This window comes from Moschus berezovskii, chromosome 11 (assembly GCF_049115385.1).
Source record: "Moschus berezovskii isolate FMDL1 chromosome 11, NW_MosBer_1.0, whole genome shotgun sequence".
NCBI lineage: Eukaryota > Metazoa > Chordata > Mammalia > Artiodactyla > Moschidae > Moschus > Moschus berezovskii.
Window position 1 is genome coordinate 76,535,566 of NC_142470.1, and position 5,942 is coordinate 76,541,507.

Consider the following 5,942-nt stretch of genomic DNA (forward strand, 5'->3'; position numbering starts at 1 on the left):
ACCAAAGGACCATGTCATAGAATGTCACAAGTTTCCCAAATGCATATGTGATACGTGGGTGTGAATTTGTGTGGATCTATGTGTATTAATACAAGGGTTTTCTCCTCTTGAAAGCTATTTTTTCAGCCACCGATAACCATAAAAACATTGAACACTGAAAAATTAGGATGAAAATTAATAACAATATTATTTTCCCCTTACCTTGATCCAGAGGTACCAGGAGAAAATCTTAGTGGAATAGTATGAAATCTACGGATACAGTGTACCCAAGTTCTGTAGAGTCTAGCAGAAGCAATGGAAAGATGTATCTTCATCACCAATTACAGGCTGCCTGCCATGTTCCCTGAAAAATGATCAACTCTGTTATCACCTAACAGAAAATCACGATGCACCCACCTGGGGCCCGATCTCTCCTGTCTAGTGTCCACACACAGTCTGCCCCATCATGATTTATGGTTCAGAAAGAAGAGGACTGCTGGATGAGGTGTCTATAAGAGCAGATGGGAACTGAGACAGACCATCAAAGAGAAGAAAGGAGAAGGAATGAACAGGAAAAGAAAAACAGAACAATGATTAAATAATTCAGGACAGCTGCCCAAAAGGAAAGCAGACACTGAATGGGAATCAAGTAAGCAAATAGATCGAGGTATCCTAGAGAAGGAAAAAGCAGAGAGGAAAGGAGGAGACGAAAGCACTCACCCAAGGAAAAACGGCAAAACGGCATTGCTGGTTCCCGGCAGGAATATTAATAACTGGATAAAAAATAGAAAAAAGTAGCTGATAATCTCCACACCCTCTGAAGAGGCCTTTGGCTTCTGACTCACATAGGTTGGCAATGCTTTCAGAAACTCTATATTCCTTGCCCTGTTAGAGGCTTTTTTGAATAAAGTGATATGACTGTGTGGTTAACAGGGACTTTTGAATGTAATGGCCCAAGGATCATGGCTGAGGATGAAAAGAAAGACATTTTAACTTCATTCTAGAATGAAGATGCCACATGTTCTGACATGAGCAGTGAGGCCTAACTCCGCTAAACATTTTAATTTGGCCAGAACTGAGGAAGCACGGTTCATTCTATGCTGTGGATGTTGTCCCATTGGGGCAATTTTGTTTTCCAACCGTTAGTGAAAATTTGCCTTGAGTAACAAATACAATAGATACAAGAGTCAGTGGGAATGCTTGATAAGAATTCCTCACTTGACAATGCTTTCCTCACTTGACAAGAGGAAACCTATCCAGAAAAAATGTCCTGTGATGGTACTGACGAGACATTGGGAGAGCAAACACTTGCTCAGATGTTTATTGAGCACATTGCTATGTGCCAGTCCCCTTCCTCCTCTAAGTGAGTGAAGCAGAAATCTGGGGTGGTGCCAGGTAATCTGCTGAGGATACTCTGTTGCTTCATCTTAGCAAATGCTCTGGGGACACAACCTTCTGACCATTTTTCCAGAAACAATCTGAGGGGAGCATTTCTCAACTTTCCCACACACCCCCCACCCCTACCACCCAATTATCACTCACTGAGGAGCCTTTCTAGACATTTTTTTTTTTTCCCTGATCATACCTGCTCCAGTGAAAATGGAATGCCACCTTTTATCTGTTTTTGCACCATAGCCCTTCAGAGGGCCACAAACCACTTTAATGTATAAATTTCTAAGAACCAATATTCTCCGCCTTAGGGGGTCCTTTTGCCCCTATTAAGATATCACCCATGTTCTAGGGGTTCAGTGACAGACCCCATAGATTCAACCAATAATCACTGAGCTAGGCCCTGGTGGCACCGGGTATATAAATGAGTAATACACTGTCCTTCTCCAGCACTCAGTGATGACAGAGGTCGTCAAGCATAACATGGGAGGCTCTGGGGCAGATGAGAGGGCTTCCCTCATAACTCAGTTGGTAAGGAATCTGCCTGTGATGCAGGAGACCCTAGATCAATTCCTGGGTTGGCAAGACCCGCTGGAGAAGGGCCAGGCTAACCACTCCAGTATTCTTGGGCTTCCCTTGTGACTCAGCTGGTAATGAATCCGCCTGCAATGTGGGAGACCTGGGTTTGATCCCTGGGTTGGGAAGATTCCCTGGAGAAAGGCTACTCACTCCAGTATTCTGGCCTGGAGAATTCCATGGTCTAAGTTCATGGGGTCGCAAACAGTCGGACACGTCTGAGTGACTTTCACCTTCACTTTCACTTTTCATGGGACAGAGTCCAGCAAAGGATACCCTCATTCCACGGAGGAAGATGGTAAGTCCAGAGAGAAGATGAAGGCAGACATCCTAGGGAAGATATGTGTGGTGGTTTATGAAGTTGAAAGAAGTTAATCAGAGAAAGGTGGGTGGTTGAACCAATCTTAGGACGATGTGGCTTTTGGACTGGTTCTAAAGTTATGCCTGGAATTTGTACAACAGCCATTTGAGATTTTCCTGAGACAGACTTAAAACAAGGAAAGTTCTCCCTCTTTACAAATATAATTTTTGGCTTGTGTGTACAGTGAGTGTATAATCTAAGAAATTTTAAAAAATTTATTTTTATAAGTGGAAGAATGGGGTAGGTGTATGTGTGTGTGTGTGTGCACGCATGCACATGTGTGTGTCCACCAATTCTGCACTTCACTAAATACCTAGCAAGCAACACATGTGTATGAGATTTTAGATTTATTAGTTTATTTTTAGGAGTTACATCAGTGCAGATCCCACCCCAACTCCAAGTGTGTTAAGTCCATAGAGTTTCTTATCCTTTGACTCCATCTATCCATTGCAAGGCTACTCAGGAAGCAAAATGCCCTGGATGTGGCATGGCTTCCTTTCTCATTGATTTGCAAAGAGAGGGAGTTTCCAGGATGATGAGTGTCACAATTACAAGTTCATTCGTATATGGAAGCTCTTATTTGTCTGTCTCAGTCAATCAGGGCTGAGCTGAAAGACTACGTGGACCTCTAGGTCTGATTTTCCCCACAACAAAATGCTCTACTCGTGGTTCACATCTCAACAGCATGTAAGTGAACATTAAAAATGTACCCTGCCCTACAAAGTCTCTACTTGGAGAATATATATTTTTTTGTTTAAAGAACAATTGTTGGCTGAGAGGGTGCCAGGTGCCCAGCAAGTTACTGTGGATGGTTACAGAATGTAAAACATAAAGATATTAGGAGCCTATTTCCTAGTTGGACGCGTGCTTCAAAACATACAACATGAGAAAATGCACACAGGTCAGCATTCACTAAAATGTTCAAAGCAGTTACCTGAGTAGAATAGAAAGGTCCCTTACTTAAGTATGTTTAACAGCATGGGGGTAAACAAAAATCTACAACCTTTTCGAGTTCTTCATGCAGTCTTTAAAATGTGAATGTGAATCGTTGAGCCACGAATCCCTAAAAGTAGGAGGGCCATATAATGTATTAGCAAACCTGGGATCCTTGTTAGAGGAAGAGGAGAGAATGGCCATACATCAGATTAACAGACACAAAGCAGAACTATCTCAGGCATCCTTGGCTGTATGGTCACTCTACGGGAACAATCACTAGAATGTCTGTGTTGCCAAACTGAGTCCAATGTTGCTGATGTTAAGCTAAACTTCCATAAAGGAGCTGTTGAGAATAATACTTGTACAATAGGAGAAGGGGTGGTGTAGGGGAAGGGGCGTGGTTATTACAGGCAGACAGAGCTCATTACCCAGCTCTACCAGATACTAAGAAATATTAGAGCACTGGTTCTTAAAGTGTGGTCATCAGACTAGCAGAGTTAGCACCATCTGGAAACTTGCTATTGATGTGAATTTGTGCCCCAGATCTTCTGAATCAGAAACCCTGGGGATAGAGAATAGCATTCACGCAATCTGTGCTTCACAAAGCTCCCAGGTGATTCTGAAGTACAATGAACCAGGTACTTTATGTGACCTGAAGCCTTGGGTTACCTATTTAAGAAATGGTGCTAATAACCTGCCTTACAGATGACCCATGACTTACAACAGGTGTGGGTACATTAAAATGTTTGCTACCTGTATTAGTCTATTGATCCTTTTGGAGTTACAGATGGAACACTCAAAATACCAAATTAAAAACAGTTCAATGAAGACATATATGAGGGCAAGATTGACAAACCCCACTTCCAAGGCTAGGCCAATCCCCTGCACTGTCCAATACAGGGCAAGTGGAATGCAGGTTGGAGAGATATCCACGGTACACATTATTCTTATATTATGGGACCTATAACTATTTTAACTCTCTGATTATGTATTCCCCTCATCAGATTCTAAATTCCTTAAGGGCAGAGACCATGTCATCCAAATTTATTTTTCTACCCCCAGCACATAGGTGGTCCTCAATTCATGTCTGAATAAAGGATCACATGGTTGTTTTTTTTTTTTTTTTTAATAAAAAACAGTTTCTGAATTGTCTTGACACATCAGAAAGGAGAGAGAAGAAAACTGACAATGAGATAATAACTCTTTTTGCCACGTACCAGCCCACAGGATTTGTCACCAGCCTAGAGCAAATTGTTCCAGTTCCTTGCTTAGATTTCTGCATCTTTTAAAACAAAGGCATAATGTATGAGGCTAAAGATGGAGTCCCAGCAGCACATCTTTTCTGGATATTGCTATTTCAAGCTTCCTTCTGCTGGGTGCACAGCTCCACTGCAACATATGTATGTCTCATCAAAAACAAACTTTGTACTGGTTTGGGTCAGTTTGATAATCACTGTCTTTTAGGCAGGTCATGGAAAGATGGGAAAGTACATGGTTTCCTGTAATTCACTGAGCAAATTATCCCTTAATTTACAGTTCAGTACATTGGGGCTCAGAGAAATCATTTGATGGTCCAGAGCAACTTTGCATTTGAGGGTACATTATGATTCAGAAAAGAGTAGGACTCCCCTGGCCTACTTAGGCAGAATGCTTTAACTAAGCCCTCTCATCTCTCCACATTATGCTGCAGAGTCTGGACACAGGTAGAGCTGTGGTCAGCTAAAGAAATGATCTGCATTCCATCTACTGGTTCTGCCTTATGAAAAATCCACTTACGTTCAGTGTCTAGTTTTGACCCAGTGGGTTCCTCAGAAGCCCCAGATTTTTCTTCAGTATGATATTCCTTTCTTTCCCTGAAATTCCTTTTCTGATCTAACTTTCAGCTCCTCTGTATTTAATGAGCAATACCCAGCATATGTTCAGGAAATATTAATATTTAGTGCCAATTCTACACTTGATCTTAGCCAAAAGGCCAAGAAGCTATTGGGCTTCCCTGATAGTTCAGTTGGTAAAGAATCCGCCTGCAATGTGGGAGACCTGGGTTTGATCCTTGGGTTGGGAAGATCTCCAGGAGAAGGGAAAGGTTACCCACTCCAGTATTCTGGCATAGAGAATTTCATGGACTGTATAGTCAGTCCATGGGGCTGCGAAGAGTTGGACTCGAGTGAGTGACTTTCACTCAGTGCCTATTCTATCTAGTCCCTGCTTTAACTCCTATTTGGTTCTGTCTGGATGTCTCAACCCTACTGATCATTGTTTTTAGTTCTCTGGCTCCCTCTAGGTTACTTATTTCCTCCCAATATTTTTATAGTATTAGCTAAAGACTTCACATAATCTCCAGAATCTGTTCCCTAGTTGATTAATCATTCCTCTTTGTCATAAATCACACTCCCAATGGTCTACAAGCCAATTAATTTTCTACAGTCCCCTCTGCTTCCAGTCACCCTCACCTTCCTGGAAGTATTTACTCAGAGCCTGGCATTGTTTAGGATACCGTGTCCAAGCTCTCGCATACATTCATCAATGGCACCACTAACATAATTATTGCTAACTTCAGCAGCTATTCTCCTCTCATCTTAATCAGCCTCTTAAGAGCATTTGACACAGTTGACTCCTTTGCCTTCAAAAAACATATTCTGTGTTCCTGTGGTTTTCTTCTGGTTTTCTTCCAATCTCACTGTCCTGTGCTAATTTTTTTCTC

General features: G+C 41.9%; 1 pseudogene; it reads right to left on the bottom strand.

The window, feature by feature from the left end:
* Positions 1-5,154: 5,154 nt before the first annotated feature.
* Positions 5,155-5,225, bottom strand: LOC148776207 (U2 spliceosomal RNA; annotated as a pseudogene).
* Positions 5,226-5,942: the final 717 nt, after the last annotated feature.